Here is a 23,349-nt window from a genome sequence, read left to right on the forward strand (position 1 = left end):
CCCCAGGCATGCTTCCCCTGCTGTCCCAGTTACATTGCAGAGGTGTTGTCATCATTTGCTGAGGTGTCATAGTGGACTTGGTGACTCTCCTGAGTCGAATGGTGGGTTCCCCTGAAACAAAGCTTTTTTTCCCCATACAGTATAATGGGGTTCGATATTCAATCGAATAGTCGAATATTGAGTGGCTATTCGAAACGAGTAACGAATATCGAATATTTTACTGTTCGCTCATCTCTAGTTATAGACACTTTTTGCAGGGTGCTGGAAGAGTAGCCAAGGCTAAGTGGAGGGTATGGCTTGTTATGCACGACATTGTTGCAAAATTTTGTCACCAAATAAGCGCTGTAAGGTAAGCCAAGCAATAGGCATTATAGGCAATGCTTTCTTAAGATGTGCCAAATTTATTATCCAGTTACAGCCATTGGAAATTTAATGAATTTTGTTTAACTTTGACTGTAAAAAATATTGTCAATATAACTTTCCCCACCTTAAGACAATCCTCAGGACGTGAGTTTATTACATACATTAAGCTGAAATTAAAATAAAGGATGGCTAAAAAGATAGACTTTTATAAAAAGGAATAATAATAATAATAATAATAATAATATTAATAATACTAATAATAAAATAATCACAATTAAAAATAGAATGTGACATGTCTGAATGACAGATGTAAATCAGCTGGTATCTTGAGCGCTCTCATTGACTACAGAGAATCCCGGTACAAGTCATTCTCCCCTCCTGCTGCTCTGAAATTGTTCTCTTGAGCGCAGTCACAAGTGACATCATAGAGAGTGACAGGTAACATGCTGAACATGGCACACAAGACCACAACAATAACTGATTTTTTGGGGTGACTTGGTGTGTTAAGTCATCCATATGCAAAACAGAAATGCGGAAAATTATAAGACTATATGCAAAACCACATTCATAAGCCTGACATCAATGAGACGTTAAATATAAGTACAAAGGTGCTGGTGATAAATCCACTTCTGTACCAAGAAGATACATTTAGTGTAACTGTCTATAATGGAATAGCCCAGTGATGGCGAACCTTTTTGAGACCGAGTGCCCAAACTGTAACCCAAAACCCAATAAATTATCACGGAGTGCCAACACGGCAATTTAACCTTAAAACTATTTGGATCCACAATTGCGGACTCACAAATTACAGTCGTGTGAATTGGGCTTTACAGAGCTTGTACTGAAAGGTCTGTACACAGTACAATCTGCCCCGCAGTGGCCCCCACACACACAGTACAATCTGCCCTGCAGTGGCCCCCACACACACAGTACAATCTGTCCCGCAGTGGCCCCAACACACAGTACAATCTGCCCTGCAGTGGCCCACACACACACACAGTACAATCTGCCTCGCAGTGGCCCCCACACACAGTACAATCTGCCCTGCAGTGGCCCCCACACACACAGTACAATCTGTCCCGCAGTGGCCCCCACAGACAGTACAATCTGCCAGGGGGCCACACGGTGGCTCAGTGGTTAGCACTGCAGCTTTGCAGCGCTGGAATCCTGGTGTTCGAATCCCACCAAGGGCATAAAACCAACTGCAAGGAGTTTGTATGTTCTCCCCGTGTTTGCATGGATTTCCATCCCATATTCCAAAGTCATACTGATAGGGAAAAATGTACATTGTGAGCTCTATGTGGGGCTCACAATCTACATAAAAAAACAAAACAAAATCAGTACAATCTGCCCTGCAATGGCCCCCACAGACACAGGACAATCTGCCCCGCAGTGGCCCCCCACACACTACAATCTGCCCTGCAGTGACCCCCACAGACAGTACAATTTGCCCCGCGGTGCCCCCCCCCCCAAGGGATTATACCTGTATACGCCACAGTAGCCCCCTTCCCACACAGCATGAAGTGGTCCACAGTAACCCCCTCCCCACACAGCATGAAGTGGTCCACAGTAGCCCCCTCCCCACACAGCATGAAGTGGTCCACAGTAGCCCCCTCCCCACACAGCATGAAATATTCCACAGTAGCCCCCTCCCCACACAGCATGAGACGGTCCTCAGTAGCCCCCTGCCCAGACAGCATGAAATATTCCACAGTGGCCCCCTCCCCACACAACATGAGATAATCCTCAGTAGCCCCCTGCCCACACAGCATGAAATGGTCCACAGTAGTTCCCCCTCCCCAAACAGCACAAAATGGTCCACAGTAGCCCCTTCCCCACACAACATGAAATATTCCACAGTAGCCCCCTCCCCACACAGCATGAAATATTCCACAGTAGTTCCCTCTACCCAACAGCACAAAATGGTCCAGAGCAGCCCCCTCCCCAGACAATACACATATATACTTACCTGAAGGGCCGCCAGGCGTCCTCTCTCTCACCTATTCACTACGGGCGCTGATGACTTACGTCATCATGTCCGCACCAGTGCAGAGGTCACACTCTGTATAGTCAATGTAGGCCGTGCGTACCGCGCGGCCTACACTGACAGCTTTCAGCTGGATGTGCATTTGCACATCCAGCTGAAAGCAGCGATTGCTCACTAACGGGGAATCCTGTACCGGATTCCCCGTTACTGAGCGATCCGGGAGACCGCAACCGTGCCAGCATAGAGGGCTCTGCGTGCCCTCTCTGGCACGCGTGCCATAGGTTCGCCATCACTGGAATAGCCTGTTGCAATTTTAAAAGGGTTTTCCATCTATGTGCAATGATTGCCTATCATCAGAATATACACTTATAAGCTACAATATTAAAACCAGCGAGGGTGACAAAGGTGCGACTATGCTACAATATTATTAGCTGCTGACAACGTCACATTCTACTGTACACTAGTGGCACCAGGGTTGTACTAGGATATAAAGTAAATCACAGGCACTTCACATAAGAATAAAAATCATATCATTTGGTCGTAGGTTTCATAGATTTTCTATTCCATTCTGTGACTCAGCAATGATGTCATTGTACATGCGAATCCAAGCCAGAGACAACAGATTGCAGGGACCTCTTCTGTAGGAATGGGCTAAGGGAATAACAGTTCTTTTGTGGCAAAACTTCTGTGTGGGAAACACTAAGTGAATATTATTATGTGTTGGGCACTAAGGAGGAATTTTACTGTGAGGGGCCACTATCAGGGTATTTTACTATGGGGGCGACAAGGGAGCATTTTTCTTTGTGGGGCCACTAAGGGAGGATTGTATTGTGTGTGGATTGCTAATAGGCATCAATCTGTGTGGTAGATACTAAGGGGGTATTATACACTGTGGTATACAAGGAAAGACACTATTTTTTTGGGGGGGGGGGGGTACAAAGTGACTGGGCAGATCCAGTGGCGTAACTACCGTGGTAGCAGCAGTAGCAGCTGCCACAGGGCCCGGGACATTAGGGGCCCGGTGGCAGCCGCTACCGCTGCGTTTTTTTTTTTTTAATAGGCCGTTACCGGCTGGAGTTACTCCAGCCGCTAACGGGCCCTATATACTTACCGATCCTGGCAGAGGCCAGGATCGGTAAGTGACACTGCGGGCCCCACAAGCACTATTATACTCGGGGGTCTTTTCGGACCCCCGAGTATAATGATCGGAAGTGCAGGAGAGGTAACTGAACATAAAAAACTGTGTTACTTACCTCTCCAGGCTCCGCGCAGGCTTCGGCCTACTTGTGTGACGTCTCAGACGTCACATGAGACGTCACATGATCGGGGCCTGCGTCCTTATGCGTCGCGACGCAGCCTCCCGGTCACATGACGTCCCTGACGTCAATGAAGATGGCCGCCAGTGGGGAGTCGGGAGACAGGTAAGTTACAGTGGGTTTTTTTTTTTTATGTTGTTCTTCCCCTGCATCTCCGATTATTATACTCTGGGGTCTGAAAAGACCCCAGAGTATAATAATTGTTAATGGGTGTCCACAACGGGGCATAATAGTGGGTGAAGGGGCCACAATGGGGGATAATACTGTGTGCATGGGCCACTATGGGGTATAATACTGTGTGCAGGGGCCACTATGGGGTATAATACTGTGTGCAGGGGCCACTATGGGGTATAATACTGTGTGCAGGGGCCACTATGGGATATAATAATGTGTGCAGGGGCCACTATGGGGTATAATACTGAGTGCAGGGGCCACTATGGGGTATAATACTGAGTGCAGGGGCCACTATGGGGTATAATACTGTGTGCAGGGGCCACTATGGGGTATAATAATGTGTGCAGGGGCCACTATGGGGTATAATACTGTGTGCAGGGGCCACTATGGGGTATAATACTGTGTGCAGGGGCCACTATGGGGTATAATACTGTGTGCAGGGGCCACTATGGGGTATAATACTGTGTGCAGGGGCCACTATGGGGTATAATACTGTGTGCAGGGGCCACTATGGGGTATAATACTGTGTGCAGGGGCCACTATGGGGTATAATACTGTGTGCAGGGGCCACTATGGGGTATAATACTGTGTGCAGGGGCCACTATGGGGTATAATACTGTGTGCAGGGGCCACTATGGGGTATAATACTGTGTGCAGGGGCCACTATGGGGTATAATACTGTGTGCAGGGGCCACTATGGGGTATAATACTGTGTGCAGGGGCCACTATGGGGTATAATACTGTGTGCAGGGGCCACTATGGGGTATAATACTGTGTGCAGGGGCCACTATGGGGTATAATACTGTGTGCAGGGGCCACTATGGGGTATAATACTGTGTGCAGTGGCCACTATGGGGTATAATACTGTGTGCAGGGGCCACTATGGGGTATAATACTGTGTGCAGGGGCCACTATGGGGTATAATACTGTGTGCAGGGGCCACTATGGGGTATAATACTGTGTGCAGGGGCCACTATGGGGTATAATACTGTGTGCAGGGGCCACTATGGAGCGTAATAGTGTGCGTAGGAATGCGGGGGGTGGGGTCGTGCGGGGTTTTCGGCGTTGGTCGGGGTTTTCGATGTCAGCCGGGGGGGCGGGGGGGCCCATGTCAAAGGTTCGCCACGGGGCCCCGCCATTCCTAGTTACGCCACTGGGCAGATCCAAAGGGGAAATGAGTGGGGTTTGGGTGTGGCAATCCCAGGACTGATGACATCACCCAGGAGGCCTTAAGAGGCCAGAAGATACAGGGGAAAAAGACTGGATGTCACACTGGAGCCCAAAGAATGGTGAGGAAAGGTGAGTATGAGCTTTCCATGGAGAACACAGAAATCACATGGTCAAGAATAATGAATGTATGAATAAGCCCTGATGGATTCATTATTTGTGATTGTTGTCATTCACATTAATTTTTTTGAAAGTCTACATCAGTGATGGCAGTCACATATCCTTCTAGTATCCTTCTAGTATTGTAACTTCCACCTCTGGAGAGGCAGCCATGCCAGCTTCCTTGGCTTCCAAATAGGTTGTTACAAATTCATTATTGTTGCCTGTTCATTGTTAATAACCATGCAGTTATACAGTAATACGTGCAAAACCATGTGACTTTTAACAATACAACCGTCTGTAACTATCTATTAAAAACTCTGGCAGCTACCATGGCCATACTGGGGTTTTTTTTGTTTTTTTTTTTTATGTAGATTGTGAACCCCATATAGAGCTCACAATGTACTTTTTTTTTCCTATCAGTATATCTTTTGAGTATGGGAGGAAATTCATACAAACACGGAGAGAACATACAAACTCCTTACAGATGTTTGTCCTTGACAGGATTCGAACCCAGGCCTCTAGTGCTAACCACTGAGCCACCATATAGCTCCTTGGCCCCACTGTTTTTGACCATAGTAGCCTTGTATGGACTCACCCTTACACTAGTCAGAATAGTGTACATGCTGTACAGTCATACTGTAGTATATTACAAAAACCATACAGATCGTGCTAGAATGTTATATCCTGTACAGTAAAATCTCATAACTTTTTACAGTATGACACCTCACAGCAAAAAACTGTGAAACAGTCAAGTTAATGTTTGCAGCAACAAGTCAATACTTAAAAGTTTTTTGGGGGCTTATAGTCTGATGACCTATGTTTAGGAAAGGTCATCAAGTGAAGATTGTCAAGAGATCTACATCCTGGACCCCTGCTGATCAGCTGTTAGAAGAGACCACAGCACAGTGCCATATATTGTAAATCAGCTGTGCTTCATTTTGTTTACTGAGCTGCCGAAAGGCCATAAGGCAAATGATCATGATGTCAATCAAATGGCCTGGGAAGTGGTAATGGCACTCACAGCTAATACGCAGGGTACTCAGGTGCTATATCCCCACGGACCTTCAACTGTTGACCTATCGGAAGAATAGGTCACTAACTAATAAGCCTAGAAAACCCCTTTAAGTGTTGAAATAAGCTTTGCTACTGTTGCATACTAAAGAGAGCCTCTATAAGGCTAGTGTTGGGTGCCTGATCAGGGATTCTGTCCCCCATTCCCATTGTAAAATGCGGAGGGGAAAAGCAGGACTTTTTAGAAGGACCGCTTTTTACACGGATTGGCTTTCCGTTTTTTGGGTCTGCTTGGGGATCGATCAGAAACTACAATGCAGGTGTGAACGTAGTGTTAGCAAGAGATAAAGAAGAGGCATTTAGGTATTAGGGGAAGTTGGTAAGAGAGGTGCCTTAGATGCTGGGCATTAGGTGTTAGGGCAGTGCCAACAAGCCATTCCGAGCAGTGTACTCATATACAGTTAGAGCACCATCTACTTATGGGATGTTTGGGTACAGCTTCAGTATACTACGGATTTTGTGTTTTTGTGACAAGTTAGGCTGGCCCATGCTTTGGTTAGAATGTGCGCCCTGTTCCCCTGCTCTCTGACACTATCCGTTCTGCTGCATGAACACTGCACTTATTCTCAATAAAGTTCATATGCAGATTTTATGAAGTGGTAAAAACCATCTCATGGATACCTTCCTGTTCATTAGTTAGCAGAAGAAGACTACAAATTAAATGTGCATTCGCATAAATGTATCTTATCTAAGTTGGTAATTGAGAAATCCTCCCACCTCCCTTCCTTACATGCAGCATTTAAAAAACTCTGTCCAAGAATACTAGTTTATGAAAGAAAACATCATCTCAAAATTATTAAAATCTCTGTGGGAATTCATGATTAATTTTAAGGCCTGGCAGATTAAAATACATTATTATGTACACTCTAGTGCATCCTTTCAGATATTCTCAGAATCTGATTTTGCTCTGCTGATACACACCAATGGTTCGACATGTATCTAGTAGATTGCAAGGAATAGATTAGCATTAAAGACTCAGTATTGTGTTGTTAGCTTGATATGTGTAACGTGTGCTTCTACATTAAGAAGAATGTAACTGGCACCGTCTAGGGCATATTAAATCACCTGCTATAAACAAAGGAGAATTCAGAGGATGTATAATAATTATCGGGCCATTTGTATTGGAAGGCTTTGACCTCTACAGTATCTTCTGCTTAACCTTAAGCCTCAAATAGACTGTGCAGTGGTCCAGCATCTTGAACCAACAGAGGATTATGGGCAGGAGCTTATTCTTAAATCATTTCCATTACAAATCTATTTCTATTGATATATAAGCAGTTCTGGATCAAAGACGTAGATTTGTGAGTTATAAAGGAAACGTATCTCGCTGAACAAATGTTCATATTGTATAGTTAAATGTAATATGTAGATACATAGATAAAAGCAGTGTTTTGCTAAGGATAGATGCTATTAAAAACAATAGACATTTATAGGTTCACTATTTTGTACCCCCACAAACAGTGGTGTAACTAAAGTCTTGCAAATTTTGACTGGGCCCCCTTCCCCCTCCCTATATCATATTCTTGATAGCAAGAGTAATGAGTATTGCATTCGTGGCTCCAGTATCTAAGATACTTGTAAGGGATACAGCTATAATACCCATAACTGTGGTTATGAGCAGCGCATATGTATGCCACCATGTAAACAATGCTGGGAGCTGCATGCCCGGTGACATAGCTGATCTGCAGGGTCCTAACAGTATGGTACAACCCCTGGAACTCCTGCTGATAAGCTGTTTAAAGGGACCCTGATGCTTTTGTGAGCTCTGTGCCTCCTTCGTTATTTACATCGCATAATCTCCATTTTATAGTGACCATGCAATGTATTTAGAGCCTGTAACATTGCACAACTGCTATAAAACATATGGCGTGTGATGTTAATAATGGAACCCCAGAGCCCCATCTCCAAATTATAATGCTCCACAGGGGTCCCATACAATATAATTCTCCACCACAGCCCTATATAGTATAATATGCTCTACAGAGGTCCCACACAGTATATTGTTCCACATGGGCCCCACACATTACAATGCTCCACAGTGGTCCCACGCAGTATAATATGACTTAATGTTCCACAAGGGCCCTATACATTATAATATATTCCCTAGAGGCCCCACACAATATAATCTGCTCCTCAGAGCCCCCCCCCCCCCAGTAAAATGCACCACAGTAGCCCCAACAGTATAATACACTCTCCAGAGCCTCCACACTCAATATAATGCTTCACAGTGGCGCCGAACAGTATAAAATGCTTCCAAGAGTCTCCCCCCTTCCCCAAGCCACTTCAGATGAACCCAACTAAATATTTCAACAAATATTTGTGAGGTTTGGCCCTCCGATTGTTTAGGTACCATTTTTGTATTCTGGGGTCTCCCCTTATAAATAGAACGAGGGATACAGTAGTTTTCCAAGTAGTGAAGTAAGGGTCCCAACCCATCTTATAGTATAGAGAAGAACTTCACGTTTGTTAGTGTCAAGTTTTTTATTAATAAAGTCAAGTGAACGTTTTCGGTCCCATGGACCTTCATCAGACTCTGTTCATATAGAAGTAATCGTATCCCGTTAATACGGTAAATGCCAAGAGGATAAGCACTCCAAACCAGTCTTCAAGTGAAAGCCTGTATTTCGTACTCGCGATTGAGTCCACCAGGTTCCAAAGTCTGGAGCCTATGGATCCAGAAGGCCTCCTTCTTTTTCAGTAATGTAACCCTATTACCACCTCTGTTCATATAGAAGTAATCGTATCCCGTTAATACGGTAAATGCCAAAAGAGGATAAGCACTCCAAACCAGTCTCCAGGAGACCGGACCGTGCCCGCAGTAAATAACAAGAAATTGTTACAAAGTAACTAAGCAGTGTAACAGCGCTAGAGTGAAGCCTTCAGCCATAGGCTTCACTCTAGCGCTGTTACACTGCTTAGTTACTTTGTAACAATTTCTTGTTATTTACTGCGGGCACGGTCCGGTCTCCTGGAGACTGGTTTGGAGTGCTTATCCTCTTTTGGCATTTACCGTATTAACGGGATACGATTACTTCTATATGAACAGAGTCTGATGAAGGTCCATGGGACCGAAAACGTTCACTTGACTTTACTAATAAAAAACTTGACACTAACAAACGTGAAGTTCTTCTCTATACCCTTATAAATAGAGGCTCCGAGGCGGTGAGTAAAAATAACAAACACTTACAGTGGCTTGCAAAAGTATTCATACCCCTTGAACTTTTCCACATTTTGTCACAACCATAACCTTGTGTACAGGTCATTAGCATGGAAAAATCCAATTGGAGCCAGAAAACCCCTTTATGGAAGTCATATTGACGGTTACTCAGCTTTTTCTCCAGAGACCAAACTGGCTTATAATGGGATCCATCGAAGTTCTCCATCATTTCACTCAATCTTATATGTTTGATAGCAAGAATATCACCATATGGAGACTGACACTACTACTGACCATGGTTACAAACAGAACCCCTAATGCAGATGTGAACAGAGCCTAAGGACAGCTGAACAGACTTTATATAACTGTGACAATAAAGGTTACCTTAAGTATTCAGTCTTATTTTATAACGTAGGTTTTCCTACAATCACACAATGTACAAATCAGTCTGTATGCAGATATATATGCAGTGATGTGCATTGTATTACGGCACAAAGTCCTAATGCTTCTATGATGCAATGTAACATATAGCACTGGCCAACATGATGCAGGAAAAACACAGGTTTATATAGTCAGATATTTATTTCCAAGAAATCTCACAAACTCCTGCATGGTGTGTCTGTGTGTGTCTTTGTGCATCTGGCTCTGTCTTTGTGTCCTGATAGATAGCATTGCCTCTTAATCTGATAAATGAACTTGCATGCTATAGTCATTTTAGCTGGAGTTAGATAGGAGTATGTAAAGCAGATTCTATCCCAGAATGATATTAATTTGATAGGATCCGTGATCTGTAAACCATTGGTTATCTTGGTCTCTCCTGATAAGAGAAAACTGCTGAGGATTTCCAGTTGGTGAGCACATTTGGGCAGAATCTTTCACACGTCACAAATTGCAGATGGGAGGCAGTGATCTTGAACACGCAGTCACATTGCCGTGACCGTCTGACACCTTCCATTTAGAAAAATAATACTTTCCTCACAGCACACACTCCCTGCTGCAACCAGTGCCGAAATTATGCCTAGGAGAGCTTTTCCTCATAGACTGGGGTCTTAAAGATTTCTTACACTGCTTTTAAAAGATTCATGCTGTATAGAGCCGTGTTCACAAAGATAAAGCACAGATATGGAGGTGTTATTAGCCCCTACTCCATGTTATTATCCACATCCATTAGTCTAAAATTAGAAACAATGTAATAGTGGAGAAAAAACCCCACTAGTATTGTATTTCCTATTTTTTTACCCAGTCATCTGTACTTACAGCCATATCAGTCCCCGACCACAGTGGGGCTCGTGGTATATTGTGCCTTGATAGGAGCCAAGGACACCATTAGTATTAGTAAGATGATACAGTATATTAAGCTTCGTGCGGGCACTGACTGGGTGCGGACTCCTTGTGTCATGTACTGTTGTCTCGTACTAGGCTTCACTGCTGCTCTAGCTGTCTGGAGCACGTATGTGCCAGGAGGGTAAAGGGGCGCCCTGCTATTAGTGATCAGTGCTAACAACAAGTAAGGGAGCGACATGTATACTAAGATTAGTTTAGTGGAAAAAGCTCTTTAAAGGGGTTGGCCACTTTCAGACCAACCACATTCGGCTGTATTATTAACATCACTTCACACAGAGAACTAAATGATCCTGAAGTGTGTCTGTGTTTCTTTCTTTCTAGTTGCTATGATTCCTAGGATTTCTCTATCTGCCATGAGCTTGTATGTGTTTCTCTCTTGTTATATACTACTGTACCATCTATGAAACTGTATCACTGAAATTTCCCCATTGTGGGGAAAGGATTATCTTATTTTATCGACAAACAAATGTACAATAAAAAGTTGTACAATTTTGCAATATACTTTCTGTATCAATTCCCCACAGTTTTCTAGATCTCTGCTTGCTGTCGTTCATTCTGTTACTTCTAGAGCAGGGGTAGGGAACGTACGGCTCTCCAGCTGTTGCAAAACTACAACTCCCAGCATGCATACTGGCTCTGATGTTCTGGGAACTCCCATGGAAGTGAATGGAGCATGCTGGGAGTTGTAGTTTCACAGCAGCTGGAGAGCCAAAGGTTCCCTACCCCTGTTCTAGAGGATAAAACTCTGACCATGGTCATGTGATTTACGGTCCATGGTCATGTGATGAGCACACAGGTGGTTACCAGGCAGATGTCTGAGTATTGTGCTGTGATTGTAACGAGCGGCACCTGTGTGCTCATCACATGACCATGGACCGTAAATCACATGACCATGGTCAGAGTTTTATCCTCTAGAAGTAACAGAATGAATGACAGCAAGCAGAGATCTAGAAAACCGAGAGGAATTGATACAGAAAGTATATTGGAAAATTGTATATCTTTTTATTGTACATTTGTTTGTCAATATTGGTCTGAAAGTGGCCAACCCCTTTAAGGACCGGGCCCCACAGGATGGAAACACTGTGATTTGCCTGCAGCAAAAACACCGCTGGAAAAATCGCAGCGTTTTACAGTATGGGCAAAGTGGATGGGATTCTAGCGAATCCCATGCCCACTTTGCTGCAAAAACCATGGTGCAGACACACCATGATTTCCAAAACCAACGCAGTTTTGGAAATCGTAGCATGTCAATTATATCTAGCAGTGTGCAGTGAAAGCACTCGGCCCCCATAGATTATAATGGGGTCCGTGTGCTTTCCCATGGTCTGCACATGGGACATGCGGACAGAAAAGTAGTTCACGATCTTCTTTACTAGTCTATGGGGTCCGTGTGCTTTCACCGCACACCACTTGCCAATGCGTTCGGTAGTGTGTTCAGGGGGGTCCCCATACAGACTCCCCCGAACAGATTACCGACGCAGATGTGAACAAGGCCTAAAGTAGTGACAATCAACCATTAGCTTTTCACCTGGAGAACCACAGATTGGAGATCATTACCCATCATACAGATATCCCTACAAATTGGCTTGGTCCTGCAATACCTATATGATTAGATATCATACTGCTCAGTTTCCTTTCTCCCAAGTGTAAAGTATAATAATGATCATACTATAAACCAAGACTTTACTAAATATACTCAGTTATCTCTTATTACACAACATCATATTACAAAACCAGATTGTAGAATGTCTTCTAAACAACACTTATAGAGACAACTACCATGTATACAGCAGATAGTAATAGGTTTCCTGGTCATATAAAGAAGCTAAAAATACAATCCAACATAGAGATGGAAAATCTAAGATGTTCAGATAGATTCATCGTCATAAGCCAATTCTTTGCCTTAAACTATAACTGGTATAATTTATAGTATAGTATAGTGGGTGGATGCCTGTGACAATGGACCACTTAGATCCAGGAATGTTCCAGTGAACTTTAGTTATACCATGAAAGTATAATCCTATGAACCTCTGTGAAGGATGTGAATTATAGTATATAGCTGAGGTCCATAGCGCCATGTCCAGTCACTCATAGTAAATTTTGTTTAAAGAGAGCCTTTCATGTCCTCACCGATGTGCGGTATTATATACCACTAGAAAGCCAAAGGCGCACTGTCGGCTTCTTAGTATGTGCCCCGGTGGTAGAGATATTGGTGCTGTTAGTTTCGGCGCCGATATTTCTCCACTGCCGGAAAGACGGAATTACAACCTAGTGTCATCGCTGGGTGCTAAGGTACCCCCCCCCCCTTCCCCACACACACACATAAATTAACAGAAGAGCACCATCCCCTTTCTAGCAGTATATTATACCGCACATCGATTAGGGCATGAAAGGTCGTCTTTAATACAAAAAGACATTGCCATAACATGAACATTAAAGAAGCAAAACTGTATGAAAAGGAGAGTTAAGGATGGATATGGACAGTTCTTGTTTTCTAGTCTTCCATTCACAGTAATTTGCTGCTGAAGGCTGAAAGGTTGTTTGCACCTATTTTTATGTTAGCATCTTGTATCCCAAGCAACTTTATTTCATCTGTTTTTCAAAGGAAACCGGCAAAATTTTATGTTTTCTTAATTACTCCAGTTATTTCCTTTAGATAATTAAAACATCCTTTGTGAAGAGAAATAACCGTAACTTATACAACAACTAGTATTAGCTTCAATGTGAGCTTAGTATATTGTATGCAGTTAGGTGTGCTTTTTATATAGGATTGTATGTAATACAAATGGGGGCAATGAAATATTACTCACCTCTTCTGTGTCCTCCATTTTCTGCGGCAGTGTCTTATTTATACTTCTACTTTTGGCCTTCCCAGTATGTTCCTCAGTGGAGGAGAAAATGGTGGTGTTAGTTTCGGCACCAATCTCTCCTCACTGTCAGAAGGGTGTTCCTCATAGCTCAGTGTCATCGCTGGCTGTAAGGAACACAACCGTTGGCTGTACTCTTACATAGCCTTGTACTGTCAGAGGGGGTGTTCCTTACCACCCTATGATGATGCTGAGCTATGATGTATGTTCTTCTGACAGTGGGGAGATATCAGTGACGAAACTAATGGCATTGATATCTCCTCCACCAGGGCACATAGCGGGAGAGCGCTGAATTCAGCGCACTATATACCACTGTCTAGTGGTATATAAAACCGAATGAGGACATGAAATGTCTTCTTTAAATGTACAGCATATCAATATTTTTTTTTATCAGTGATAGACAAATTATAGGAATTTCGATCCAGACCACAGTTTCAGCTCAACAAAAAAATATGTCCCAATCCTATTGGAGGACTACAATACAAGAACACAAGAAGTTGCATTAAACAGAGAGGGTGGGAATACATCAAGAGAATTAATGAACATGCAAATACTGCAATAAAACCATGCCATAAAGGTGAAAACAATATTGTTCCATGTAGTGAATAACATTGCGTAGAAGCAATAGACTCATTTAAGAAGATAAATCCACAATCCAGACCACTAAACACTATTCTGAAATATAAAGTCTTTTTTATTTTAAATTTGTATGTTAAAAAAGGATTTTTTTTATACAGAACCAAGCAGTTCCAGAATAGTAAATGAACAAAGTGAAATTCCATTTATCCTGATATGTCTAGCTCTCGCTTCTACTACACAACTTCAGGACAATATGGAATTTTATACAACCCTAATTCCAAAAAGGTGTAAAATGTAAAGAAAACAAGAAGGCAATTATTTGGAAATCTCATATTTTATTCACACTAGAACCAAGAACACATATCAGTCTAGGAAGTGAGGAAACCAATTGCTAAACTCCAGGAGAGGAATGTTGCCCCATTCTTGTCTGATATAGGATTCTAGCTACTCAACAGTTATGGGTCTTCTTTGCCTGGTTTTACACTGCACCAAATATTTTTTATTGGTCAAAGGTCTTCTACTGTAATGTCTTGCTGAAATATACCACGAGACCCTGAATAAGACAGTGTCTGAATGGGAGTGTATGATGTTAGAAAACCTCTATATACTGTTAAGCTTGAGATGTGTTAGCTGTCTATGACATAGGCACTACTGTAACCGTATACCATCAGTGATGCAGGCTTGTGAACTGTGCGCTGATAACAAGCTGGACAGCTCCCTCTCCTCGTGAATCTGCAAGACACGGCATCTATGATTTAAGCAGATGTGGAAAAATGTTGGTTAGCATTTGCAGCACAGGGTTCATGGGTTTGAAGCAAGGACAACATCTACGTGGGATCTGTATAATCTCCCGATGTTTACCGATGTATCCGTCTTCTCCCAAGAAACTAATGGAAATATCGACATTAATGGTGATGGAGATGAGGGGAAGGAGGACTCCAAGCTGACTATAAGCAAAGGTCTGGTAAGAGAGCACTTAGCCAAGTTACAGGAAACCAAGTCCCCAGGACCAGATGATTTACACCCTAGAGTCCTGAAAGAGATAGCAGAGGAAATAACAGAACCCCTTGCTATAATCTTCGGTAAGTCATGGGAAACAGGAGTGGTCCCTTTAGATTGGAAAAGGGCAAATGTTGTCCCCATCTACAAAAAGGGGAAAAGGGACGATCCAGGAAATTACAGGCCGGTAAGTCTGACCTCGATAGCAGGAAAAATCTTTGAGCAAATTGTCAAGGAACATTTACTTCGGTACCTGGATGGGAAGGCATTAATTAACCAGAGCCAGCACGGCTTTATGACCAATAAATCTTGTCAGACTAACCTGATTTCCTTCTACAACAAAATCACTGAATGGTTGGACCAAGGGAATACCGTGGACATATTATATCTTGACTTCAGTAAGGCATTTGATAAAGTATCACATAACCTTCTTATTGAAAAAATGATTAAGTATGGCTTTGACAAAAAAATCAGTTAGGTGGATTCACAACTGGCTTAATGATCGGGCACAACGAGTAATACTAAATGGCTACACATCGAACTGGAAGAAAGTCAAAAGCGGGGTGCCGCAGGGCTCTGTTCTGGGCCCAGTACTTTTTAATAACTTTATAAATGATCTGGACGATGGAATTATTGGGGAACTCATAAAATTTGCAGATGATACGAAGATAGGAGGAATAGCCAACACTAGAGAGGAGAGAGAGTGTATTCAAAAGGACTTAGACACACTGGAACAATGGGCTGAGGCGAACAAAATGGTATTTAACAGGGACAAATGCAAAGTTCTACATCTGGGTAACAGAAATGTAAAAAACATATATAGTATGGGAGAAATAGAACTAAGTGATAGCATAGGGGAAAAGGACTTGGGCATAATAGTAGATCACAAATTCAACATGAGCCAACAGTGCGGTGCTGCTGCAAAAAAGGCTAATAAAATTCTGGGATGTATTAAGACAAGCATTGAATCTAGATCAAGAGAGGTCATTATTCCGCTGTACTCTTCCCTGGTCAGACCACACCTGGAATACTGTGTACAGTTCTGGGCGCCTCAATTCAAAAAAGACATCGATATATTGGAGCAAGTCCAGAGAAGAGCAACCAAAATGGTGGAAGGTCTGCAAACCATGTCCTATGAGGAGCGGCTAAAAGAACTGGGATTGTTTAGTTTGCAGAAGAGAAGGCTGAGGGGAGATTTAATAGCAGTCTACAAATATCTTAAAGGTAGTCACAGTGCAGAGGGATCTACCCTATTCTCATTAGCACAAGGAAGTACAAGAAGCAATGGGATGAAACTAAAGGGAAAGAGATACAGATTAGACATTAGGAAAAACTTTCTGACAGTGAGGGTAGTGAGAGAGTGGAATAGGCTGCCACGGGAGGTGGTGGGCGCTCCATCAATGGAAATCTTCAAGCGGAATCTGGATAAACATATAGCTGGGACGATTTAGGAAAACCTGCACTCGCAGGGGGTTGGACCCGATGGCCCTTGAGGTCCCTTCCAACTCTACCATACCATACCTAGGTTCCCACTGGGTACTCCGGTTTCCTTCCAATTGTCAGGGTCTGGGGTTGCTAGGTGGGGTGGCACAAACAAAAAAGTCCAGTTTCTTTAGTCCAAACAAAGGTAGAGTTTATTTTGACTCAAAACAAAATGGTGCAGCAACAAAAGGAAACAATACAAAATAAATACCTGCCTGGCTAGGCTCTAACTAAACATAAGAATAGGTTACCTCACCTAGGATAACAGAAATCAAAAGCCAGTAGAATCATTCAGGACATAGCTCCAAAAATAGGACCTCTTTCTTTCTCAGCCAAACTCTGCCACAGTCTGCTGCTGGAGCTGGCTTCTTAAGCCTCATTGATGAGGAGACTCTCTGCAGCTGAGTCGCTGCTGGAACATCCCCAAAGTGTGGACTGGAGGGGGGTGGAATGACAGGTCTCACTACCAACCTACAGTGCCTGTCATTCCTAAAAATCCAGCCCAGTAACTGGAACTGTGAAATAACCCTAATCAGACAATAGTTATCTTCTGAGAAATGTTCTTTCTGGAGTTTTCTCATCTCACCCACCTTAGTAGTCTGGGTGAGATGTACACCCCCTCCATTACCTGACCAGCCATCGGCTTACACAATCCAAAAATATTGGAACAAAAACATGTTATTTAATACAAAAATTTAATCTAATATTGCAGTGGGTCCAATAAAAGGAAGCAAGGAGCTACAATGCTCATACATCTGGTTAATACCAGTCCTAAGATCAGATCACAGTGCACCATCTAATAAAATAAACATAAATTAACAGTATTGATGTAAAGCCTAAAAGATCCCAAAAGGCACCTTCATAAAGACACCAAAATAACGAGAAGCCGACAGTGCACCTTTGGCTTTCTAGCGGTATATAATACCACACATCGGTAAGGACATGAAAGGCCCTCTTTAAACAAAATTTACTATGAGTGACTGGGACCCCCCAATAATGACTGGGACCCCCAAAATTTACTATGAGTGACTGGGACCCCACAATAATTGTGCACCAGAAGCTCCTTACAATACAACAGCTCACTAATATGGCGTGTGTTGTAATCCATCCTCAATAACCAATAACCAGTAACCCAAACCAGTATCAGATTGGGATGTCTAGGGCCAACCAGTGGAATTGATTCTAGGGGCCCACTCTAATCTATAAGCCTTAAAAAAGTCACTACACTTTCCTGACCCATCAGATTTATCATTATTTACACCAGTTTTTTTGGTATAAATGATGCCAGAATTCTACGCTAGCAATGAGACAGTGTGTAGCAGAGTTGAGTATACGGTAAAACAGGGACAAAGCAGAAGAGTGGCTGGCTGCGGTAAATCCATAGGAATGAATGGACACAGCTGGCACGCAGGGGGTTAAGCGGCCGGACGCCAACAAAGTTTGCGTGCCGGCCACTTCCATTCATTCCTATGGGTGCGTGCTATTTGAAGTGGGAGTTTCGAAAAGTATTCGCTCATCTGATACTATAGCTTTTCCCACAATGTTTGGCCAGTAGCCAAGCATTGTGGGAAATAACCTCCGACCTCGATCCCACTGGAAAAGATCGTGATCAGAATTCCGATCGCGAACGTAAAATTTACTTGATCGTCAATCGGAATCCGAACATTTCTTTTTTTTTTTTCAAATTCAACAAGTTTTATTGATTTTCCCAATGTTTATGGGGGTACAGAAAAAAGAAAAGGGTAGGGGGTATATCAGGTTGGTATACATTGTGGGCTAGAAATAGCTATAAAGATAACAACATAGCAACATAATAAACAACATCACATCCAAACAGACTAATGTGTACTATGTGAGCAGGTTCTGAGTCTGCAGCTGCCGTGGCAATATAGTGTTCACTTGGTCGGGCAAATATGTGATGTTAGGGCGGTTAAGGTACGTGAGAGGTGGGGGGGGGGGGGATCCAAACATTTCTGATCCTGATCACTGAACCCTAATCCTGAGTTATCTGCATTCAGCATTATAACAGAGGTGGTATCTTTTATTGTAATACTGCCTGTTATAATAAGATGTGTGGTGAAAAGAGGAAATGTATACCAATAAGGAGCCCATGGCTCTCGGACAATGCCTTTAAGTCAACCATATCAGAGGGAAAGAAAGAGCCAAGATGGAAGATGACCCAATATTGGCATGTAAACTGAAACAGATATAGATAAGGCAAAAATTATACATAAAGCACACACAAGATTATTCTTCAATAACAGCTTATGTTGCACTATAAGTTACAATTTTGGCAGAGTGCTTCTTTAAATTATTGAGCTAACGAAAATATAATTCTGATAGATCTTCTCCAGTTTAATTAATCAAAGTCTAGTTTACTTCATTTACTTGCTGACTTGCCACACTAATTACAAGTAGGTTCAGTAGCGGCCTCTCTGGTGTAATACCATGGCTGGTCATCTCAGGTCACTGCACAATACAGTTATATACTGACTATAGAAATATACATGTCTATGTAATAATAGCAAGACAAACGTATGCTAAGTACAGGCCATAGTTAATAATAAGCTACAATGTAGGTAGAGTCACATAGAGCAAGAGACTAGGCGTTAAGGGGAAAATCTGCTAAGTAGAAAAATATTGGAATTAATGCAAAAATAGAACTAGTAAAAACAAGAAAAATATGATGTCTTAAAGGAAAATAAGGGTTGCTACTTATTAAAATAGTATTTTTTGTTAATTCAAATTTTTCTTCACTTTGTTTTTCCCTATTAAATGAATGTCAAGAAATTTGCAGTATTGTTATGCACTGTGTGTGTATCTCAATTGATAGAATGGGTGTAGGAGCACAGGGCTGAGACAGGGACGTAGTACATACAAGCACTGTGTATTAGGGCAGGCAGTGTACAGAAAAGAATTCAGGAGTCAAACAAAAAACAAACAAACAGAGAATCACTTTTGCACAATGCTTGGCACCAAAATGACCTATTTCTTATGCGCAAAAGTTGCATAGTCATAGACTAAGCACTATTTGAATTATGTGTACTGGCTCTTTAAGAATATAGATACAGAATAGGAGCCCACTCAGTGAAGAGGACAAAATGCCAGCCACGGAGAGAGAGTTTACAAATTATTATTAAAGGGAGTCTAGCACTGCGCCCAGCTACTTTAAACCGCTCTCTTAGTGCTGTAGGTACTGTTGGCAGAATAAAAATAATACCTTTCTTATGTTTCAGAGTCCCAGGAATGTTTTTTACTGTTGCAGATTTTGCTGTGGTTATTTTGATCCGGAGTAAAAAATGGCTACAAAAGGAACAGGAAATATATAGGAAGCTCTTATACTTCTCCCTTATGCTAAATCCACTCCTGGCTTTGGCTAAAAAAAAAAAAAACTGCAGCCAAATCTGCAACAAAAACAGTTGTGTTTCTGCAATGTGGGGCCTTAGCCTTATTCTTTACTGAAATTGGAGCACAGGTGGAGTTTTCTTCTTTTACTGAGCACTGATGCATCATCACTATACACACCTTATATACCAGGGGTGCCCAATACGTCGATCGCGATCTACCGGTCGATCGCAATGGACGTATGGGTCGATCGTGGGATGCAGCCAGGCATCCCCGCTGTCTGCTTCTTCACAGCGCAGGCTGAGAGTTATCTCTGGACACTGGCAGGCCTGCCAGTGTCCATAGATGACTCTCAGCCTGCGCTGTGAACAAGCACTTGCAGGCTGCTCTTAGGGATGGAGGGGGCCGGGGTGCTGCTTGTTCACAGCGCAGGCTGAGAGTCATCTACGGACACTGGCAGGCGGGGCTACCGCAGCCCCAGCCTGCCAGTGTCCAGAGATAACTCTCAGCCTGCACTGTGAAGAAGCAGACAGCGGTGATGCCTGGGAGGCCACCTCTCACGATCTGCCCGGCCACGCCTACATGTCCAGCCCTGCCCACAGACACGCCCTGCCCCACCCACAGGCCCGCCCCGGCCCTGCACACAAGAAGTGGGTAGTAGATCTTAGGGTGCATACACACTACGTAATCGCCAGCTTATTCTGAACGTAAAACACGTTCAGAATCAGCGGCGTATAAAGTAGTTCCATTCATTTCTATGGGAGCCGGCAAATGAGCGCTCCCCATAGAAATGAATGGGCTGCTTTTTTCACTGCAAGCAGTCCCATTGAAGTGAATGGGAAGTGCCCGCGTGTACGGCTAGCTCTGCTCATGCCGAGCCATACACGCGGGCACTTCCCATTCACTTCAATGGGACTGCTCGTAGTGAAAAAAAGCAGCCCATTCATTTCTATGGGTAGCGCTCGTATGCCGGCTCCCATAGAAATGAATGGAACTGCTTTATATGCCGCTGATTCTGAACGTGTTTTACGTTCAGAATAAGCTGGCGATTACGTAGTGTGAATGCACCCTTAGGGCTTGGTCATGTTAAGAAGTAGCTCACATGCTGACAAAGTGTGAGCACCCCTGCTATATACTATACCTATACACTATACATAACTACATTCAGTTACTTGCCTTGGACAGCGTGAAGATCAACCGACACCGGGAAGATCAACTCCTACTGCCCAGAAGAACAAGCTGAATGCAGGATGGGAGTGTTTAGCAGTGCTCAGTAATAGATGAACCCCCATGTGCTCCAAGATCCCTGGGGCTCTGAAACTTAAGAAAGGTATGGTTTTTATCCTGCTAACAGCATCTACAGAACTATGGTTTGAAGTAGCTTGGGGGCAGTGATAGACTCCTTTTAAATGTTTGGTATAATAAAAGAGTTCTCTAAGGCCTTCAGTAATAGTTATAGAGAATTATGGATTTGGAATGAGATTAAAAGTGATCCTCTAGTAATTGATGATACCCATCTTTCCACTGTTGCAAAGATCATCTACAATAGAAGATTTGAGAAGATTTACATGTAAATATTTTGCCAGGTAGATTTTCCCCTATTGATGTCCAAGTGCCTGAGATCAAGTTACAAAAAGAAGCTCCACAACTTAGATCTAAATGGGAAGGATTGTGCCAGGAGGAAACCGTTACTGTCCAAAAATACCATTAGGGCAAATCAAAAGCTAGTTATATAAACAACAACATTTATCTGCTGAAACTGGACAACCCCTTTAAGGATAACGTGAGATCATCTGTCAGAAACTGAAGCTCATCTGAAAGTGGACCTTCTACCTGACAATGGCCCTAAACATGCAAGCAAAACCAAAGTCTGGCTCTGAATCTCATTCAGATGCTATGGGGGGATTTAAAACAAACTGTTCATGCAAGAAAACCCTCAGAGACTGCACACGTGAAAGATGTCTCCATGGAGGAGTGCGAAATATGTTGATTTTAGAGAATGGCAGTCAGTTACAGGAAACACCTGCAGGAGGGTATTTCTCCCCAATGGGTCAGTGCTGGGTGTGGCAACTAAAGAAGGAAATGGCATTGCTGAAGGATTGTTGTTTAATAAATTAGGCAGTCATAGCGGCAATAGCTGTTGTCTGAAATTGCTGCTAGCACTATTGTATTATTGTATATTAAATACATTGTATATCTTATATGCATATATTAATGTAGCATTGTATATTACATGACATATGACTTGTCCTTGTGTTAAATTCTAGCAATTCCATCTTTCATCTTGAGAACACAACCAATAGCTATGAGTCAACAGCTGAGTGGATGGCACATATGATATGTCTGCCCCTGGTTTGGTGCTGGTACATTGAAAAGCAAATTGTTGGTGTTAATTGTGTTTTTTAGGTCTGGTTAAGTTCACATTCAAAGCATAATAAAAACCACCGCAAAAATGGTTCTAGTCTAAGTCAGGGTGCATTCACACGGAGGAAAATGGCACTGAATTTGGTGTGGAAACCACACCAAATACAGCACCATTTTCCTCTGTGTGAATGCACCCTCGGGCCTAGCTACATAATATCTGTTAGCCAAGAGTTATTATTACTCTCATTTCAGCCATAACATGCCGGTTCAGCCAAGCACATATGATAATATCCGTAGAGGTGGTAAGAAACCAAATGGCTTCACCAAAAATCCAACAGCTTCACATCCTCTCCTCCGGGAAGTCTGACATTCTCAATATACATTAGCGTGGATTTGGATTATGCCAGAGATGACAGTATCTGACAATTTTAATCTGATGTACAGTCCTATGAAAAAGTTTGGGCACCCCTATTAATCTTAATCATTTTTAGTTCTAAATATTTTGGTGTTTGCAGCAGCCATTTCAGTTTGATATATCTAATAACTGATGGACACAGTAATATTTCAGGATTGAAATGAGGTTTATTGTACTAACAGAAAATGTGCAATATGCATTAAACCAAAATTTGACCGGTGCAAAAATATGGGCACCTCAACAGAAAAGTGACATTAATATTTAGTACATCCTCCTTTTGCAAAGATAACAGCCTCTAGTCGCTTCCTGTAGCTTCTAATCAGTTCCTGGATCCAGGATGAAGGTATTTTGGACCATTCCTCTTTACAAAACAATTCAAGTTCAGTTAAGTTTGATGGTCGCCGAACATGGACAGCCCGCTCTCAAATGATCTGAAAACAAAGATTGTTCAACATAGTTGTTCAGGGGAAGGATACAAAACGTTGTCTCAGAGATTTAACCTGTCAGTTTCCACTGTGAGGAACATAGTAAGAAAATGGAAGACCACAGGGACAGTT

The sequence above is a fragment of the Leptodactylus fuscus genome, chromosome 4 (assembly GCF_031893055.1).
Source record: "Leptodactylus fuscus isolate aLepFus1 chromosome 4, aLepFus1.hap2, whole genome shotgun sequence".
Classification (NCBI taxonomy): domain Eukaryota; kingdom Metazoa; phylum Chordata; class Amphibia; order Anura; family Leptodactylidae; genus Leptodactylus; species Leptodactylus fuscus.